Here is a 19736-nt window from a genome sequence, read left to right as displayed (position 1 = left end):
GCACTGGTCATCCCCTTAGTAGAATCCAGTTGTGGGCTTTTTTATTTTTATTTTTTAAAGATTTTATTTATTTGAGAGAGAGAGAGAGACAGCGCACAGACAGAGAGGGAAAGGGAGAAACAGACTGCCCGCTGAGCAGGGAGCCCCATGGGGGGCTCCATCCCAGAACCCTGGGATCATGACCTGAGCTGAAGGCAGACGCTTAACCGACTGAGCCCCCCAGGCGCCCCATAGTCTTGGGCTTTGATCGGCTGATTGGTTGAAGTTAAGTTGAGGCACTGCAGCGAGTCCAGAGGAGGAGGACTTCACAGTGAGAACAGATGGACACATGTTGAGTGTGTTCAGCCTGGGACAGCAGCTGGAGGGAGAGTCAGTAGGAACCATAGTTAAGATCCTGAGATGTCATGATGAGAGGAGTAGTGATTCTGCCCTCACAGGGGATTGAGGAAGAACCCGCAGGGGGCTTAAGTAGCATTATCCCGCATAAGAAAACTGAGCAAGGGGACGTGTCTTGCTCCACGTCATAGGGCTGGTGCTGTCGTAGACAGAGCTCTTTCTGCTGATCGGCTCCCTTCCCCTCCTCTGTGTTGATTTTGGCCAGGCCTAAGTATCTTCTGAGGGCTGTGCTAATTTCAGACTGCGAAGGTGGTGGAGACCTTTAACATCTGTTCTAAGTGATTTTTTGTAATAGCTAAGGAGAAACGATCACGGTCCTCCACTCAGCCCTCCCACTTAACTCCTTTCCACAGCTGAACAGTTGGAAGAAAGGATCATTCTGGTCTGAAGGGAGTATTTTAAGATATCGGAATAAACATTGAGCTAGGGTCTGGTTAATATAAAATGCAGAATTTGGGGCACCTGGGTGGCCCAGATGGTTAAGCGTCTGCCTTCGGCTCAGGTCGTGATCCCAGGGTCCTGGGATCGAGCCCCACATCGGGATCCCTGCTCTGCGGGAAGCCTGCTTCTCCCTCTCCCACTCCCCCTGCTTGTGTTCCCTCTCTTACTGTGTCTCTCTCTGTCAAATAAATAAATGAAATCTTTAAAAAAATAAAATAAAATGCAGAATTTGGAAGTGTGTAGTTACTAATAAAATGAAACGATTAACCAGGCAAATTGGGTTTCCCACAGAATGTCCCTAAAGACATAAAACCTAGGAGCTTTTAAATCAAGATGCAGGAACAACTCTTACAAGTATCCCCTGTCCCATCTACCTGGCCTGTGCCAGGGAAAGATGAACTGATCTAGCTTGTCTCTTCCCTTTGACTTCTTGGGGGCCTGCAGATCAGGACACCACCACTTTCTCTCACAGGAGATATGTCAGTAGGATTCCTGAGAATAATATAAAAAGAGGTGCAAGGAACTTGGATAAACAAAGTGTGGTTGACGCATACAATGGAATATTATTCAGCTTCAAAGAGAAGGGAAATTCTGATGCCTGCTACCACATGGGTGAAGTCATGCCATGGGCTAGGGGCGGGAGGGAATGAGGAGCTGTTGGTTAATAGGTGTAGAGTTTCTGTTTTGCAAGGTGAAAAGGGTGCTAGAGATTGGTTGCACCACAATGTGCGTGTACTTAATACTACTGAACTCATTTAGGAGGGTTGAGATGGTAAATTTTGTAATGTATATTGTCCCACAATTAAAGATTTTAGGGGTGCCTGGGTGACTCGGTTAAGTGTCTGCTGTCGGCTCAGGTCATGATCTCAGGGTCTTGGGATCGAGCCCCATGTCGGGCTCCCCGCTCAGCGGGAAGTCTGCTTCTCCCTCTCCCTCTGCCCCCTTCCCTCGCTCGTGCGCGCGCTCTCTCTCTCAAATAAATAAATCTTTAAAAAAATGAAAAAAATTTAAAAAGATGAAGGCAACTCAATGCATTTTTTATAGTAGTTTTTTTTTTTTTTTTAGAGAGAGAGCGCATGTGCACACAAGTTGCGGGGAGGGGCAAAGGGAGAGAGAGAGTCTCAAGCAGGCTCCCCACAGAGCACAGAGCAGGATGTGGGGCTCAGTCTCACGACCCTGAGATCATGACCTGAGCCAAAACCAAGAGTCGGACGCTTAACTGACTGAGGCACCCCTTAGAGTTTCACTCGAAGCCTTTCTCATAGTAACCGGGAAAGGGAGGTGACAGACCTAGAATACTTTAAAAATTTGAATAGAAAATGATGGATTATCAAGAAAAAGAGTTGATGAGTTCATAATTTTCAGTTACTAGTCTATTTTAGACTTTAATTGCGTTTGTAAAAATTCTCAAGATAAAATGAGAAGTTGGTAAATTGAGTAGAATATGCTGCTAAGATCTAGCCCTCCCGTTTTCATTTGTTAGATGGGATGTCATGTGTCTGGCACCCAGATGGATTGAGTTTTAGATGAAGGTCTGCTTTAACAGGTCTAGAGTATGAAGTGTCAGTGCTGCGGAAACTGACAAAAGCACATAAGTGAAAATGGAAAAGCCTTCTTTTACCTCACAGTTGAAAGCAGAATGTCATCTCAAGATTTTATTTTAAATAACATGAAAGCTCCATTGAGTATCACCTGGCACTTACATGACTTCTGATGTCTTGAAATGCATTCACATCTCCTCACAGCAGTGATATTTGAGAATTAATGTTTTCTTTTCATATTTTCCCATTATTTATTTGATCCACCATAATTAAAAGTGATTATCTGTGTTTGTAAGAATGTAATTTTTTTTAATGGTGCTAACAATTGAATTTGCCCTCAACACACTTTATAGGGCAGTGAAGTGCTACTTTCTACATGTCCTTTATTTATTTATTTTTAATTTTATTTTATTATGTTATGTTAGTCACCATACAATACCCATCATTAGTTTTTGATGTAGTGATCCACGATTCATTATTTTCGTATAACACCCAGGGCTCCATGCAGTACATGCCCTCCTTGATACCCATCACTGGGCTAACCCATCCCCCAACCCCCTCCCCTCTAAAACCCTCAGTTTGTTTCTCAGAGTCCATAGTCTCTCGTGGTTCGTCTCTCCCTCTGATTCCCCCCCTTCATTTTTCCCTTCTCCTAAGGTCCTCCATGCTCTACATGTCCTTTAACTAAACAAAAACAAATTTTCCTGGTTGAGTTACCCAGATCAGTGCAGTTAGGATTCTTTCTATATTTTCTGTAGTAGTTTTAGCTGAAATAAAATATGAAATGTGTAAGTTGTATATATTAATTGCTTAGAGGTAGAAATTTTAAACATTTTTTGATACTTCTTTTTTGATACTGTATGCTTTTTAATTCTGCTGGTCCATCCTAAGTGAGCAGAAGCAATAGGAGGTTGGTGTTTATTTGGGGGAGGCCAGGTATAAGGATGGATGACTGCTGTGGCCCAGAACCAGGTTTGTCATTGTGCTGATAGGCACTTCCATGTTTAAATGCCGTCGACAGACTCGAGGTGTGCTTCCTTTTGTCAAGAACAAGTCTCTGAAGCAAAGATTCCGTTTCATTCAGCTGCACTGCTGGTCTTACAGGAGCCAAATAGATGCTTGCCAGATGGGAATGTTCACATCCTCCCTTTTGTGCCCCTTCTTCCAAATGCAAAAGAACTAAAATTTACTGTATATTTTCAAATCTTCAATCCCAGCGTAGAACTAATTATGGAATCTAAGTGGTGGCTAAGTGGATGTTTACTGTACTCTTCTTTAAACTTTTCTGTATATTTTAAGTTTTTATAATGATGGGGAAAAATGGAACCATGTCTTCCAGAAGCCTCATATACATTTCCAACAGAGGAGGGCATTTGGGGTGGGTCCTGATGGTCTGCAGGTTCCAGACACCCGTGAATTCACAAGTGGCAGTTAGCGGATGGCTTCACGCACCCTGAGGAGGCTACTTGAAAACTCCCCTACTTTGCCTTGCCTCGCAGCTCAGGCCCAGCCCGTACAACCTACGCAGGCTGCTTGCGCCTCCCATCCACTCTTCCTTCTCTCTGACTCTCCTCCTTTCTGGACACTCTTCAAAGATTTGGACCCCTGCCTCTGAAGACTCGGCTCAACATCATCTCCAAAAACATGCCCACCGCAGGCCAGGGAGGGAAGAGCGAAGGCGCTGTCATTCAGGTGTCTGCCACGTGCCACGCGCTGTAGCCTGTACTGTTTCGCTTCATTTTCTTCTTTAATCCTCATAACAACCTACTTACGAATCGAGGAGACTGCGACTCACAGAAGTATGGGAAGTTGCCCGGAGTCACAAAACCAGTAAATGACAGAACCCGGATTCAGGTCCTCATCTCTCTCATCCCAAATTCCATGTATACTTTTTCCAGAATGTCTGCTCCCTCCTCATCTGCCCATTTGTGATCCTTCCCCACCATCAGAAATGCCTTCTGAGAGGCCTTCCATGCCACCTGGGATCCTTGGGAGTTCTCTGCCTTGGGAACTGCTGTAGAAAGTGAAACGATACTATTTATTCACATTCCAGCACCTAACAAAGGATGCCCCATGGTCGCTCAGAGAAAGGTTTAAATAAATGAATGAACAAGAGAACTTGGAACTCCCTGGGAACATATCTTCCTCCTGAGTTTCCGATTGGGAAAGGCCCTGAAGACTCTTTTTTCCCTTTTGAACAACATAAAGTCAGGCTAAGAATACTTTCAATTGCTTTGCTAAAGACAAGGCAGGAAGGAATGACATTCTTTTATAATTACACCAGAATCTACCTTATTTTATTGTCTTACTTGCTGTTTAAAAGACCCATATGAAGGTGGGAGTAGATTGACTGGATCCTTGGAATATCAAGTCTGAAGACCGTTCATGCACGCCTTATCATCATGTTTTAAGGGAAATAAGAGGAAATTAATCTTACATTATGCTACAGAAACCAGTGTTCAGACCACCATTTCCTGAGTATCACATCCCTTGTCATCTATCTGATATAAAGAATTGGGGAATTCTTGGGAACGACCATGAGGCACATTAGCTCATCATCTTAGATTAATAATTCTAAATTCTTGGAAGGGATTCATGTCTACTGTGCTGTAGTCACAAACTGTCCCCCAGAAGGGTCTTAAAACCAAACCGAGATGCAAGAAGCATGTGGTTTCTTGGTGTCAGAACATCCTCTGGTAGGTGGTCCTCTGTTGTGAGGGAGCGGAAAGGATGTTCTCTTCTCCTCCTAAAGCCATCGTACGCTGCTGACTCATCAGATGGGATTGGTAGTGGTAGTGATGTCATCTCCTCATTAATTTGACAAAATATATGATGTAAATGTCCATTTAGGATGGCTAAATTGATGGATATAATGAAACTATTAGAATTTAGATTGGCGTTCTCCAGGTAGTCAATAGCTTCCTTTTTTAAATCTTCCTCTTTCATCTCCAGTTTCTCCCTCTCTGTTAGCTCAGATCCTTTATGGTCCTGTACTATGTGCAAAAGCAAAGACTGCCTGTAGTTTTTAAAGTTCTCCAGCTCCCTACATTGTCTCTGTTTCCTCAGAGTTTTTTCTCTCTGTATGTCGGTGTCTGTATGGTGGGCATCTGAGCAAGGTGAGTGCCCACGCAGCAAGGAAGAGTTGGGTTCTTCATGAATAGGATAGCCCCACCTGCCTACTTTCTTCTACATCATTTGTGAAACAGTTCACTTCCAAATTTGAGCCTGATGCTCAGTTGACATTATGGAGTTTTTTCCTTCTCAGGTTGGGTTTGGTGGATATATAAGAAAAACAGAAACCACCAAAAACAGCAATTCCCAAAGAGAGGGGATATCTTAAAAAATATGTAGAATTAAGATAATTGATGCTATAAATGTTGTTGTTTAGGTAACTGGTTTTGAGTTTTTTCTTAGCTGTCATTTCTACTTGCAAAAGCTCATAACTGTGGAACACAGTAATGCCACACTAATTCAGATGAATGGAAGTATAGACTGAAAACTAGATTGTAGGACATTTGTGAAGAAATGAGATAGATTCTTTTAAAGAACCAGTTGCACCTATAACTGTGAGCAAAAGTGTTACTTGATAAAGCCATATACTCATGGAGCTGGAAGACACTTGGAAGTGATCTTGTCCACCCTCCCTGACTCTAGAGAGAACTGGAAAGTCAGAAAAGCAGGTCTTATTTGGAGTCACAAAGCCAATGAGTCTGACAGAGCTGAGTATGCCCATTTAACATAGCCAGACAAGTACTGATTTACTATTGGTATAAGGGTTTTTCACCATGTTAAGTAAATCTTTGTGAAGTCCTTGACTTTTTTCTTTTAGAATATTTTCAATAAAATACATGAACATTGTTTTTTAAAGCCAAATAATAGAAAAATTTTATAATAAAAAGCAGTTGTCCCCTGCTACCCTCATCCCGTCCCTCAGAGGCAACCACTTTCAACTCTTTCTTTTGATATTTACTTTTTCCAAGTAATATAATTATTGCTATGTCTTGGTTTTCTGTGTATCCATTGACTTGCTAATACAGTAGGCTTGTCCAGTCACTTTTATGGATCTATATTATGTGCAAAGCAGACTGCCTGTAGTTTTTAAAGTTTTCCCAGCTCCTTACATTGTCTCCATTTCCTCAGAGTTCTCTCTCTCTATGTTGGTCTGCTTTGGGTTTTGTATCTTATATGGAAGATTTTCTTCAAATATTTGACTATTTTCAGCTGTCTATTATTATTTAAGAATGAACTAAAAAGGGATAAGAAGCTGTGGGTGTGGAGGCTAATTTTATTGATGTCCTTTCCCTGTAGAGTGAGGAGGAGAGAAGCTGGCTTTGTTATTACATATATTTTCTCTGAGGCTTCTGATTTTCTTTATGGCTTGTGCTTTCTGTGATCTACTTAAGAAATCTTTGCCTAAACTAGAGTCAGAAAGATTGTCTTATTTTTTCTATTAGATTTACAGTTTTTGTTGTATGTTTAGGTATATGACCTATTTGAAGTTCATTTTTTGTATATAGATCTCCATTTGTTCTGGCACCATTTTTTGAAAAGACTGTTCTTTCTGTGTTGAATTACTTTGACTTCTTTGTCAAAAACCTGTGGCTGTATATGTATATATATATATATATATATATATATATATATATAATTAAAAATTTTCTGGACTCAATTCTTTTCCATTGGTCTATACATCTATCCTTTTTTTTTTTTTTTTAAGATTTTATTTATTTATTTATTTGCAAGAGAGCGAAAGTGAGCAAGATCACAGAGGGAGAGGGAGAAGCAGACTCGCCGCTGAGCAGGGAGCCCGATGTGGGGCTCAATCCCAGGCCCATGGGATCATGACCTGAGCTGGAGGCAGATGCCTAACTGACTGAGTTACCCAGGAGCCCCTATGTCTATCCTTTTACCAGTACCACACTATCTTGATTACCATAGCTTTACAGGGAGTCTTGAAATCAGATGGTAAATCCTTCATCCTTGCTTTTCACTTTTCCACATAAAGTTTAGGGCCAGTGTGTTGATCTCTACTAAAAGCTTGCTAGGACTTTGACTGGGATTATGTTGCATCTGTAGACCATTTTTGAGAGAATTAACATCTTAACTGTATTGAATCTTCCAACTCATGAACATGGTGTTTCTTTTCACCTATTTAGGTTTTCTTTGAATTTTCCTATCAGTTTATTATAGTTTTTGGCATACAAAAGTGACATATGCTTTATTAGAATTGTCGCTAAGTATTTTGCTTTTTGATGCTATTGTAAGTCATTTATTTTATTTTATTTTATTTATTATTTTTTTAAGTAACCTCTACACCCAACATGGGGCTCGAACTCATGACCCCAAGATCAAGAGTCTCATGCTTTTCAGGCTGAGCCAGCCAGGCATCCCATAAATCATATAGTTTAAAGTTCAATTTCCAGTTGTTCATTTCTAATATAAAGAAATACAGTTGATTTGTATATGTTGACCATGTATCCTTGAACCTCACTAAATTCGCTTATTCTAATAACTTTTTTTAAAAAGACTTTATTTATTTATTAGTGAGAGAGAGAGCACACAAGCAGGGGGAGCGGGAGAGGGAGAAGCAGGCTCCCAGCCAAGCAGGGAGCCCAATGTGGGACTCGATCCCAGGACCCTGGGATCATGGCCTGAGTTGAAGGCAGATGCTTAACTGACTGAGCCACCCAGGCATCCCAGTTCTAATAACTTTTTATAGGCTATTTGGTATTTTATGTTTAGATAATCACATATGCTGCCAATAAAGGCAACTGTATTTCTCACTGTCCAGTGGACCATATAAATTTTATTTCTTTCTCTTGTCTTATTGCAGTGGCTAGGGCCTCTAATACAGTGTTAAGCAGAAATAGTGAGAACCAGCATATGTGTCTTATTCCTTATCTTAGGACAAAAGCATTCTGCATTAAGTGTGATATTAACTAAGGATTCAGGGTTTTTTAGACGTTGATTTTCTGATTTGCAGCTTGGGGGAGGTAAGCCCAACTGTTGGTGCTTTGGGTACTGATTGGCAAAAGGAAGCTGGAGGCCTCAATTCTCAGGATGTGGGGGATGCTGCTTCCCTAGTTCATTACTTCTTACTCCCCTACTCAATCCCACTCTTCACTGTTGGACTTGGTGCCTCCATGAGAGGGTCAGTTTCTCCACAGAGTAAACCTCCTGTCCAGCTGCTGCTGGCCTGGGGGAATGCTGGTACCCTGGCTTCCCAAGGATGGGGGTGGGGATCCTAGTACAGCCCTTCCTCCTGTTAACATAGCTCCAGTCCTTATCACCTGCTTGTTTCAGGAATCCGGTGCCTGTTATTTGCTGAGACTTTGCAGGGCTCTATTGGGTGCATCAGCCTTTTATACAACACTTAGATTTCTGTTTCCTCCTCTGTGCAAAGTTCTTTGGCACTCTTCTTTCTACTTGTCATCTCCAAAGTGTGTCTCCAAAGTGAGCTGACATCCTGTCCTCTGATGTAGCCTCTCCTGTTCTCTGTGCCTTTGTCAAGTTATTTATATCCCTCTACGGATAAATATGTGTGTCCAACTGGTCATGGTTAACTTCCTGGAAAATTTTAAAAGCAGTTTATTTTCTGAAATAGCTGGGCTTTTGCTGTGGGAGGAGTTGTTTTGTTTTGATTATATTACTGATTTGATTAGTGAATCTGTTCATCAGAGACAAAAGTAAATTTTAGTGCAAAAGTAAATTTCCTCCCAGCCTCCGAAAATTTCAGATGTTCTGAATTCAGCTTCAACTAATTATGTGTTGAGTATAAGTTCCTTATTTAGGAATTAGTATTAATTTCTCTCATGTTTGTCATCCATTAATCTTTGCTGTGTTGCATTAACGTGAGTTAGCAATAGGGGATTGTGTAGCCAGTTTCAAATTGGGTTCTTGTAAGAAGTTCCAGTTGAGTGCCATTGATTCTCTGTAACCCAGAATCCATTTTTCTTTTATTTAGGCCAATCTCTTATTATTTAAAAATAAACTTGATACCTAGGACTGAGCCACATACTTACACAACGTACTCATGTCTTCTCTTTCCCCCCGCTTCCCCCAACTCTCCTTCCGCAAGAGATATCCTTTATTCCTGGGTAGCTATCATACAGACATACCTTATTTGATCTTAATTTTGCTTTTCAGACTCAAATTCTTTGTTAGACATAAAAGTCACCGTTCGTCAGCCACCTCCACGGGCTTGCCTTCTGAATTGAGCGTAGGCTAGCTAACATCCTCTGCTTATCCACCCAGATCATGCCCACAAACACAGAAACAGTCATGCTCGTGGAATTTGAATTCAGTACGAGAGTTTGTGAAAACAATAAAAATGCATTTTCTAGCTCCCACTTCCCCAGATTTTTCTAGTTCATTTTGCTTTGTGAGGTAGTTTGCACAGAAGGACATTCCTTTTTTCCCTTAGTTATATCTAATAGGGAATGTGGGGAAGTTGACTGTATACTAGAATTTAAACCATGTTAATATCACATACAGTTCAGGAGGAAATACGCAGTTTGGTGTTTGTCACTTGCCTTACTGCTCTTGGGGGGAGGGGGGAAGCATTCACTTATTTCATCTATTCCATGCACTCCACAAACCTTGACTGCAGAGGCCTGACTGACTCTGCGGGCCCTGGGCCAGGTGCTGAGAAGCCCCATTCTCCACAAGGAGTGTGAGATCCTGTTCTCACCGAGCTTACATTGTAGTGGCAGAGAGAAAGAGAATCAACAAGTAAAGAAGTAAATAAGCACAGACAGAGATGAGTCATAGGAGGAAAACAAAACAGGATAGAGGGATAAATGCTACAGGGTCAGGGGCTGCTTGGTCTCCGCAGGGGGCCTGGGAAAGCCTTTCTGAGGGGGTCTTTTTTCAGGGGAGACCTGCACAAGAAAAACTGGCCCTGGGAACATGGGGCTGGGTGGTGGGGAGGCAGTGGAGAAGTTCCAAGAGCCCGGACCTGGAAGACTGTCTCAGGTCTACCCAACCAGCTACCTGACTGGGGACAAGTCACTTACTCCGAGGGTGAGGGATCTTGACTGTAAAATGGAAATGAAAACCCATGTTCCGCTTAAAATGGTCATCTCGAAGTATCAAACAAGAGAATTTTGTAAACTGGGCGACCCTTTAAAATGAAAGGTGGCTATTTTATCCAGCAGCGTGAACCTCCCAGCCGACTGAAGGGCTTACCCTCTGTCTTTAAGACTTGCTATAAGCCACAGGTATAATAACAGTGTGGTGCTGGCATAGGAAAGATAAATAGATAACGAAACAGAATTGAGTGTCCCAAAGCACAACCACACATTTGTGATCTCTTTATTTCCAGCAGCGTTTCCATGCAGGAATCCCTTCCTGATATTTCTAGGGACATTTATGTTACTCCAAACTCTGAGAAAAATCAGTCAAGAAATCAGGATAAAGGCAAAAAAAAAAATCTGTGGGAATTAAAGTTTAAACATCAACATAGGTATTACCAGTTCAAAGGAATCCACTGACATGAAGTTGAAAGCAAGAGTGGAATCAGTGTCAAAGGTTAAGGTCAACAGTTCTGAAACCAGGACGGAGCATATGGGAGAGAAGGGGCCACGATCAGATCTGTCATTCTTGCTTGTCACTGCCACCATGTTGTAAGTGTATGTAGCCCTACGTGCTCCTCACGATGAGTCTTTTTTGTAAATAAAAACATATTAATGAATTTACACACATCAGTACACTTTATAAAAATCCTGCAAATCTCGTTCCAAGAAATAATAAATTTTGGGAGCAGTCTTTAAATTGGCAGTTCTGAAACATGTTCCTTTGTAATAATAGTGCTGTTGACCTTGCTAGGATACCCAAATATTACGTTATCTTAATAGAATCCAGTGGTGTTTTAGTGTTTGAATATTTGCTCTAAGGCTATAGTTTTTTGTAATTACTTTTACAGAAGAAATGCAAAGGCAAGATGTTAATAGCATTGTGGAATACTTTGATGTGAAATCAGCTCATCTGCAGTCTGAATTAGGACAAGCAATATCAATCTTAACAGCAAAACCAAAATCAAGGCAAGCAGACAAAATATTTTCATCCCTCAAAGAGGAAATGAGCTTATATGAAGCAATATGTAGTCTAACGCCCAACTTGTATTTGCTTTGGACACACTCAGAACAATTTGACCAACATCAGCACAACATGAAAGAAACTTCTCTACATCTGGAATATTTGTCTTATGACAAATATTAATACTTAATACAAGCAATTAATACTTGTGTGTTTTAAAATCTCATTTAAGAATAACTTTTAAATATTAAATATTTGTGACATCTTTCAGTTTTTAAATGATGCTTTTTGGGCATCCATTCGGTGCTAATATTTTATTCTTTTAATGTGTTCTACTACCAAATGCCTTTATCAGGTAGAGATTATTTTTGTACGTTATTGAAATATATAATTTTGTTGTACTATATGGTTCATCATAATAACCATACATTTATTATTATATCTTATTTTACTGAGCTAACCCCTGAAGCTTTAAATATAATCCTGTCACAGAAAAGTGATTCACTGTTTATGATTATAACTCATTATTATTTAAAAACATGAAGTAAAGTGCTATGAAAAATATAGAATAATTTACGATTCAGGAATTCTGATTTCTTGGTCTCAGATTTTGAAGATTAGTAACTGTCAGGAATTTGGAAAAATTTAAAATTCCTAACAAAAGTGCTGGCAATCCAGTAGGCAAAGTTAGTTTTTTTAACAAATAATTCTGAAAAAACAAAAAACAAAACAAATAATTCTCAAACAATTGCATAGTGGTATGTAAAAATTGAACTTCTACTCTTAAGTCACACCATATACATAATGAACTTGAAATGACCCATAGACCTAAATGTAAGAATTAAAACTATAACATTTCTAGAAGAAAAGATGGAAAAAAATATTAGTGACCTTGTGCTATGTCTGAATCATGGCACCCCCACCCCCAAATTCGTATGTCGAATCCCTAACCCCAGGTGTGATGGAATTAGGAGATGAGGTCTTTGGGAGGTGGTTAAAGTTAGATGGGGTCATGCAGGTGGAGGCCTCATGGTGGGATTAGTGCCCTTGTAAGAAGAGGAAGATGGGGAGAGATGGCTCTCTCCTACCATCTACAAAACATTGCTGAAGGAAATGAAAGAAGATCTACATAAATGAAAAGATACCCCATACCCCATTCATGGATTTGAAAACTTGATATTGTTAAGATTTCAGTACTAGCCAAAGTGATCTATAGATTCGGTGCAATTCCTGTGAAAATCCCAATGACATCTTTTGCAGACATAGAAAAATCCATTCTAAAATTCATATGGATTTTCAAGGAATCCTAAATGGCCAAAACAATCTTGAAAAAAAAAAAAACAGATTTGGAGGATTAACACTTTCTGATTTAAAACTTACTGCAAAACTATAGTAACCAAAACAGTGTGGTTATAGACAGGTCGTAGAGATCAGTGGAATAGAATAGAGAGCCCAGAAATAAACCTTCACATATATGGCCAGATGACTTTCAATAAGAATGCCAAGACCATTCAGTGGGGAAAGGATAGTCTTTTCAGTAAATGGTGTTGGTTAAACTGGATATCCACATGCAAAAGAATGAAGTTGGACCCTTACCTCACACCATGTACAAAATGAGCTCCTATATCTGATAAGGGATAACTATCTAGAATATATAGGAAACTAAAACTCAAGAAAAACAACAAAAACCAACCTGATTCAAAAATGGGCAAAGAACTTACATAGATATATCTCTAAAGAAGATATTCGAATGGCCAATAAGCTCATGAAAAGATTCTTAACATCACTAATCATTAGGGAAATACATATCAAAACCACAATGAGATACCACCTTATACCCATTAGGATTGCTGCCATCAAAAACCCAGAACAGAACAAGTGTTAACGAGGATGTGGAGAAATGGGAGCCCTGTGCGCTCTTTGTGGGAATGTTGCTATGAAAACAGTATGATGGTTCCTCGAAAACTAAAAGCAAACTTACCATATGATCCAACAATTCCACTTCTTGGTATATGCCCAAAGGAATTGAAAGCAGGGTCTTGAAGAGATATTTGTACACCCATGTTCATATTAGTATTTTTCACAACTGAAATCTGGAAGCATCCTAGGTGTCCATTAACAGATGAGTGGATAAGCAAAATGTGGTATATCCGCACGATGAAATATTATTCAGCCTTAAAAGGGAAGGCGTTTCTGACACCTGCTACAACATGGATGAACCTTGCTTGACATTGTGCTAAGTGAAATAAGCCAGTCACAAAAAGACAAATACTCTATGATTACACTAATATGAGGTACCTCTTAGACTAGTCAGATTCAAAGAGGCAGAAAGAATGGTGGTTGCCAGGGGTTGGGGGGAAGGGAGAATGGGGAGGTACTGTTTAATGGGTACAGGGTTTCAGTTTCGCAAGATGAAGAGGGTTCTGGAAATGGATGGTGGTGGTGATGCTGGTGGTTGCACAACATTATAAATGTACTTAATAGCACTGAACTGTACACCTGAAGTGGTTACCATGGTTAAGTTTTATGTGATGTGTATTTTACCATGATTTAAAAAAAAAATTCAGGGGCACCTTGGTGGCTCAGTCGTTAAGCGTCTGCCTTCGGCTCAGGTCATGGTCCCAGGGTCCTGGGATCGAGCCCCACATCAGGCTCCCTGCTCGGCGGGAAGCCTGCTTCTCCCTCTGCCCCTCCCCCTGCTCGTGTTCCCTCTCTCACTGTGTCTCTCTCTGTCAAATAAATAAATAAAATCTTTAAAAAAAAATTTCAGCTCTCGGTCCCATATTGAACTCGAGTTGGAAGAGGCGAGTCCGGTCTCAAAATGGAGGGCCGTGATCCAAAGGAGCCAGAGCAGTTGAGAAAACTGTTTATTGGTGGTTTGGGCTTTGAAACTACAGATGATAGTTTAAGAGAACATTTTGAAAAATGGGGTACACTTACAGATTGTGTGGTGATGAGAGACCCCCAAACAAAACGTTCCAGGGGTTTTGGTTTTGTGACTTACTCTTGTGTTGAAGAGGTGGATGCAGCAATGTGTGCCCGACCATGTTGATGGGCGTGTAGTGGAACCAAAGAGACTGTTTCTAGAGAGGATTCTGTAAAGCCTGGTGCCCATCTAACAGTGAAGATAATTTTTGTTGGTGGTATTAAAGAAGATACAGAAGAATATAATTGAGAGACTGCTTTGAAAAGTATGGCAAGATTGAAACCATAGAAGTTATGGAAGACAGGCAGAGTGGAAAAAAGAGAGGATTTGCTTTTGTAACTTTTGATGATCATGATACAGTTGATAAAATTGTTGTTCAGAAATACCACACTATTAATGGGCATAATTGTGAAGTGAAAAAAGCCCTTTCTAAACAAGAAATGCAGTCTGCTGGATCACAAAGAGGTCGTGGAGGTGGATCTGGCAACTTCATGGGTCGTGGAGGAAACTTTGGAGGTGGTGGTAACTTTGGCTGTGGTGGAAACTTCGGTGGAAGAGGAGGCTATGGTGGCGGAGGTGGTGGCAGCAGAGGTAGTCATGGAGGAGGTGATGGTGGATATAATGGATTTGGAGGTGATGGTGGCAACTATGGTGGTGGTCCTGGTTATAGCAGTAGAGGAGGTTATGGTGTGGTAGACCAGGATATGGAAACCAAGGAGGCGGATGTGGAGGTGGTGGTGGAGGATATGATGGTTACAATGAAGGAGGAAATTTTGGAGGTGGTAACTATGGTGGTGGTGGGAACTATAATGATTTTGGAAATTATAGTGGACAACGGCAATCAAATTATAGACCCATGAAGGGGGGCAGTTTTGGTGGAAGAAGCTCGGGCAGTCCCTATGGTGGTGGCTATGGATCTGGTGGTGGAAGTGGTGGATATGGTAGCAGAAGGTTCTAAAAAAAATTCAGAAGAAAAGGGCTACAGTTCTTAGCAGGAGAGAGAGCAAGGAGTTGTCAGGAAAGCTGCAGGTTACTTTGAGACAGTTGTCCCAAATGCATTAGAGGAACTGTAAAAATCTGCCACCGAAGGAACGGATGATCCATAGTCAGAAAAGTTACTGCAGCTTAAACAGGAAACCCTTCTTGTTCGGGACTGTCATAGCCACAGTTTGCAAAAAGTGCAGCTATTGATTAATGCAATGTAGTGTCAATTAGATGTACATTCCTGAGGTCTTTTATCTGTTGTAGCTTTGTCTTTTTCTTTTTCTTTTCATTACATCAGGTATATTGCCCTGCAAATTGTGGTAGTGGTACCAGGAACAAAAAATTAAGGAATTTTTAACTTTTCAGTATTTGTGTAGTTCAGTTTTTCTACATTTTATTACGGAAACTTTAACAAAATGCAGTTTTGAAGGTGTTTCCTTGTAAGTTAACAAGTAAAGATCATTGTTAATTACTATTTTGTATGAATTTTGCTAAAGTTAACTGTAAAGAAACACCTGCTGACTTGCAGTTAGTTTAAGGGGAATCTATTCTCTGCATTTCCAAACCATGAAATGAATGGGCTCTGACATGTGGAGAGAATAGATATTTGTATGTTTGCAATATGTGTTTTAGATAAATAGAATTGGGTATTTAAATTAGCATATTTGTGAATTTAATAGCATTAAGATTTACCTTCAAATGAAAACATCTCAAAATTCAAAAAAAAATTTCAGAAAAGCCTTTACACAGATGTTCATAGTGTTATTATTGATAATAGCAAAATATTGGAAGCAGCCCAAATGTCCATCAACTGGCAAACGAATAAATGAACTGTGGTATAGCCATTCTTGGAAATACCACTACTCAGTGATAGAAGGAGTAAAATGCCAAGACATCCAGCTGCATGGCTGGCTCTCAGGGCAGTATGTGAAGTGAAAGAGTCCAACACAAAAGACTAAATACTGTACGATTTCATTCATATGAACTTCCAGAAAAGGCAGAATATAGGGTCTGCAGGCTGATCCGTGTTTGCTGGCAAGAGAATTTAGTGCAAAGTGGCACAAGGAATCTTCTTTTTTTTTTTTTTTTTTAAAGATTTTATTTATTTATCTGACAGAGAGACACAGCGAGAGAGGGAACACAAGCAGGGGGAGCGGGAGAGGGAGAAGCAGGCTTCCCGCAGAGCAGGGAGCCCGATGCGGGGCTCGATCCCAGGACCCTGGGATCATGACCTGAGCCGAAAGCAGATGCTTAACCGACTGAGCCACCCAGGTGCCCCATACAAGGAATCTTCTTAAAGGGACCTGTACTGTGTCTTGATTGTTCCAGTGTTTACATGGTTGTATACAGTTCCAAAAATCAACCAAGCTGTACACCTGAAATGAGCGAATTTTACTGCATATAACTAATACCCTCATTTAAAATAAAGAGGGGGACACTTCATGGGGCAGCCAGATTTTTGTGCTTTTACAGAAAACGGTATTTGTAGGAACTTGTAAATGTAACCCATTAGCAAACATCTTTTTTTCTACTAAAAGGAAGAAGTTAATGGAAATAGGTTACCCTAGAAGAATTTGATTTGCACTTGCTGCATTATCAATACCTTAACTTCTGGCAAAATTCTGAGTTTGACCTCCTAGTCATTGTAACCGGCATGGTTTATCATTTGCATCCCCCGTATAAATGCTAATCAAGGTTTAATGTTCAGTTGTGACACACCAAGTTGCGTCTCTAACATTGTATTTTTTAATTAATTACCACTTCTTCAGTGGATTTAAATGTGCATTTCATATTCATTATGAAGTAGTTCACTTTGTGCCTTATAACTCCACTTGCAAAATGAGCTCAGACTAATGGGAGGTTGTTTTGCCTGATTTTCATTTTGACCTTTGACATCAATCTGTAGGAGAGAGAGAGACAAACCAACAAACTTACTCTTAACTCTAGAGAACAAGCTGATGGTAACCAGAGAGGAGATGGGTGGAAGGATGGGGGATGTAAGGGATGGGGATTAAAGAGTACACTTATGATGCAAAAAAACAAAATAAAATAAAATGTTAAAAAAAAATAAAATCAATCTGTAGAGGAGTATCTTGTCAGCATGCATGAATCAAGAGTGTTCGTACATATATGCATACACACACACAGCTGTACCTTGAAAAATGTGTAAATAGTAACAATCTTAAAGACACTACTTCATATATCTGGTTTTCCATGTATAACAAAAACTGGTTTTGATCCAGAACTGCTTTAGTTAAATTACATGGGGCATAGTCACAGCTTTTATTTTTATTAAGAGAATGATAGTTGAGAAAATTTTTTGTTGGTGTGCATATTACATCCATATACATATCTAAACATATGAAATGTACTCGTTCCACACTGTCTGAGGGCTTTCGCAGGCAGGATGTCCCATAAACAACAGACCTTCCTAGGAAGCAAAGGATTCTTACTTGAGAGCAGAAACTACAGACTAGGAACCAGGAAATGTGTTGTAAATTAATTGGAAAAATTTATGAAAATGCAGTCTGTTGTTAACACTTTGCTCCATTTATTTTTTGCTTTTGTGCACGTGCTCTCTTCCTGCCTGCCCCCATCTGTGTGCACACACACACTGTATATGCTCCTCCCTCTCTTTTCCTTTTTTTCTCTTTTTTCTTCTTTCTTTCCCTTCCTTCCTTCCTTCCTTCCTTCCTTCCTTTCTCTTCCCTCCCCTTCCCTTTCCTTCCTTCCTTCCTTCTTTCCTTCCTTCCTTCCTTTCCTTTCCTTTCTTCCCTTCCCTTCCCTTCCCTTCCCCGCTCCCTCCCTCCCTCCTTTCTTTTTCTTTCTTTCTCTCTCTCTTTCTTTCTTTTCTTTTCCTTTTCTTTTCCTTTTCTTTTCTTTTCTTTTCTTTTCTTTTCTTTTCTTTTCCTTCTTTCCTTCCTTCCTTCCTTTCCTTTCCTTTCTTCCCTTCCCTTCCCTTCCCTTCCCTGCTCCCTCCCTCCCTCCTTTCTTTTTCTTTCTTTCTCTCTCTTTCTTTCTTTCTTTCTTTTCTTTTCTTTCCTTCCTTCCTTCCTTCCTTCCTTCCTTCCTTCCTTCCTTCCTTCCTTCCTTCCTTCCTTTCTCTTTTTTTAGAGAGGGAGGTGGGGGCAGAAGGGCAGAGGGAGAGGGAGAGAGAGAATCTCAAACAGACTCCCTGCTGAGCACCCAGGTTCAGAGCTCCATATCAGGACCCTGAGATCATGACCCGAGTTGAAACCAAGAGTCAGGCGCTCAACCAACTGAGCCACCCAGGCGCCCCACTCCCTTTTTCTCTCCCTGCCCCCCAACTTACTTATTTTTTTCTGAACCATCTGAAAGGAAGTTAAATACATCATGGTCCTTTTTCCCTAAGTCCACTAAGTAAGGGTATTTCCTTATACACCTGCAGTACAGTTACCAGCCTCAGTAATTTAACATTGATAGGATGCTTTACTGGTCGTATCCCTCTGTTAGTATTTGATCTAGTATTATCTGTATCATTTTCCCCCCTCCATTATAAGGCCCAGTCTGTGATAATGTGTTGCATCTAGTTTTCGTATCTCTTTAGTCTCTTAGGACAGTGACATTGTTGAGGAACCCCAGCCCCTCCCCTGACCACTCTTTTTCAGTAAGATATTTTCCATTTGGGTTTGTCTGATGTTTTTCATGGTGACATTTCAGGCCTGACCGCAATACCGTGCACATGATGCAGGTACCAGTGTGTGGGGAGACACTTTCAGACGGTGCAGATATCCTCCTCTCCAGCAGAACATCTCCCCAGGTGGAGCAGCTGCTGAGGCTGTTTGCCTCAACCATCCTTCATGTGAGGATGGCAAAGGAATCATCTGCCAGTTCCATTTCTCTTCCCCGTTACCAATTGCTAGTTAGTACTCAGCTGTGAGAGCTCTCTGTTCTCCCTTCCTCCCTCCCTCCCTCTGTGTCATGTCTTATGTAAACCCATGGATTCCTCTTTCTTCAGTAGTGTAGAATCTGTTACTGCCTCTTGTTTGGTGCTCAGATACCTGGCCAGTGAGAGCCCTCCCCAGCTGGGCCTCTGTCCTTGCAACACACCTCCTCGTAATCTTCAGCACTTTCCTGCTTTCTCGTATTGCAAGATGTTCCAGGCTCATTTTGTGCCTCCTTTACCCCAGCCCTGGAATCAGCCAGTTCTTTGAGAAGCCCTGTTTTTTTTTTTTTAGGGTGTACGGTATTAGAAATTAAGATGTCGACACCAGATGTGTTCACTGCTACTGGGGTTTCTTTGCTCCTAGGCCCTTTCAGTGGATAGCGCATGGATAAACACACATACATCCCCCATACATGAGGGAACACACATGCATATGCATGTAGATGCATAAATATGCACATGTATACCCATACTTATTTTTAAGATCATGAGCCTAAGCCCTGTT

The 19736-nt window shown here is 40.7% G+C and overlaps 1 protein-coding gene and 1 pseudogene across 3 annotated transcripts in view; both read left to right on the top strand.

Annotated features, from left to right (window-relative positions):
- Positions 1-19736, top strand: part of PARN (poly(A)-specific ribonuclease) — a 160911-nt gene that overhangs the window by 126618 nt on the left and 14557 nt on the right. The gene's annotated exons all lie outside the window — the stretch shown is intronic.
- Positions 14204-15655, top strand: LOC116624338 (annotated as a pseudogene).

The sequence above is a fragment of the Phoca vitulina genome, unplaced genomic scaffold, assembly GCF_004348235.1.
Source record: "Phoca vitulina isolate PV1807 unplaced genomic scaffold, GSC_HSeal_1.0 scaffold66, whole genome shotgun sequence".
In the NCBI taxonomy this organism is placed as follows: domain Eukaryota; kingdom Metazoa; phylum Chordata; class Mammalia; order Carnivora; family Phocidae; genus Phoca; species Phoca vitulina.
This window is presented reverse-complemented; position numbering and strand designations above follow the sequence as displayed.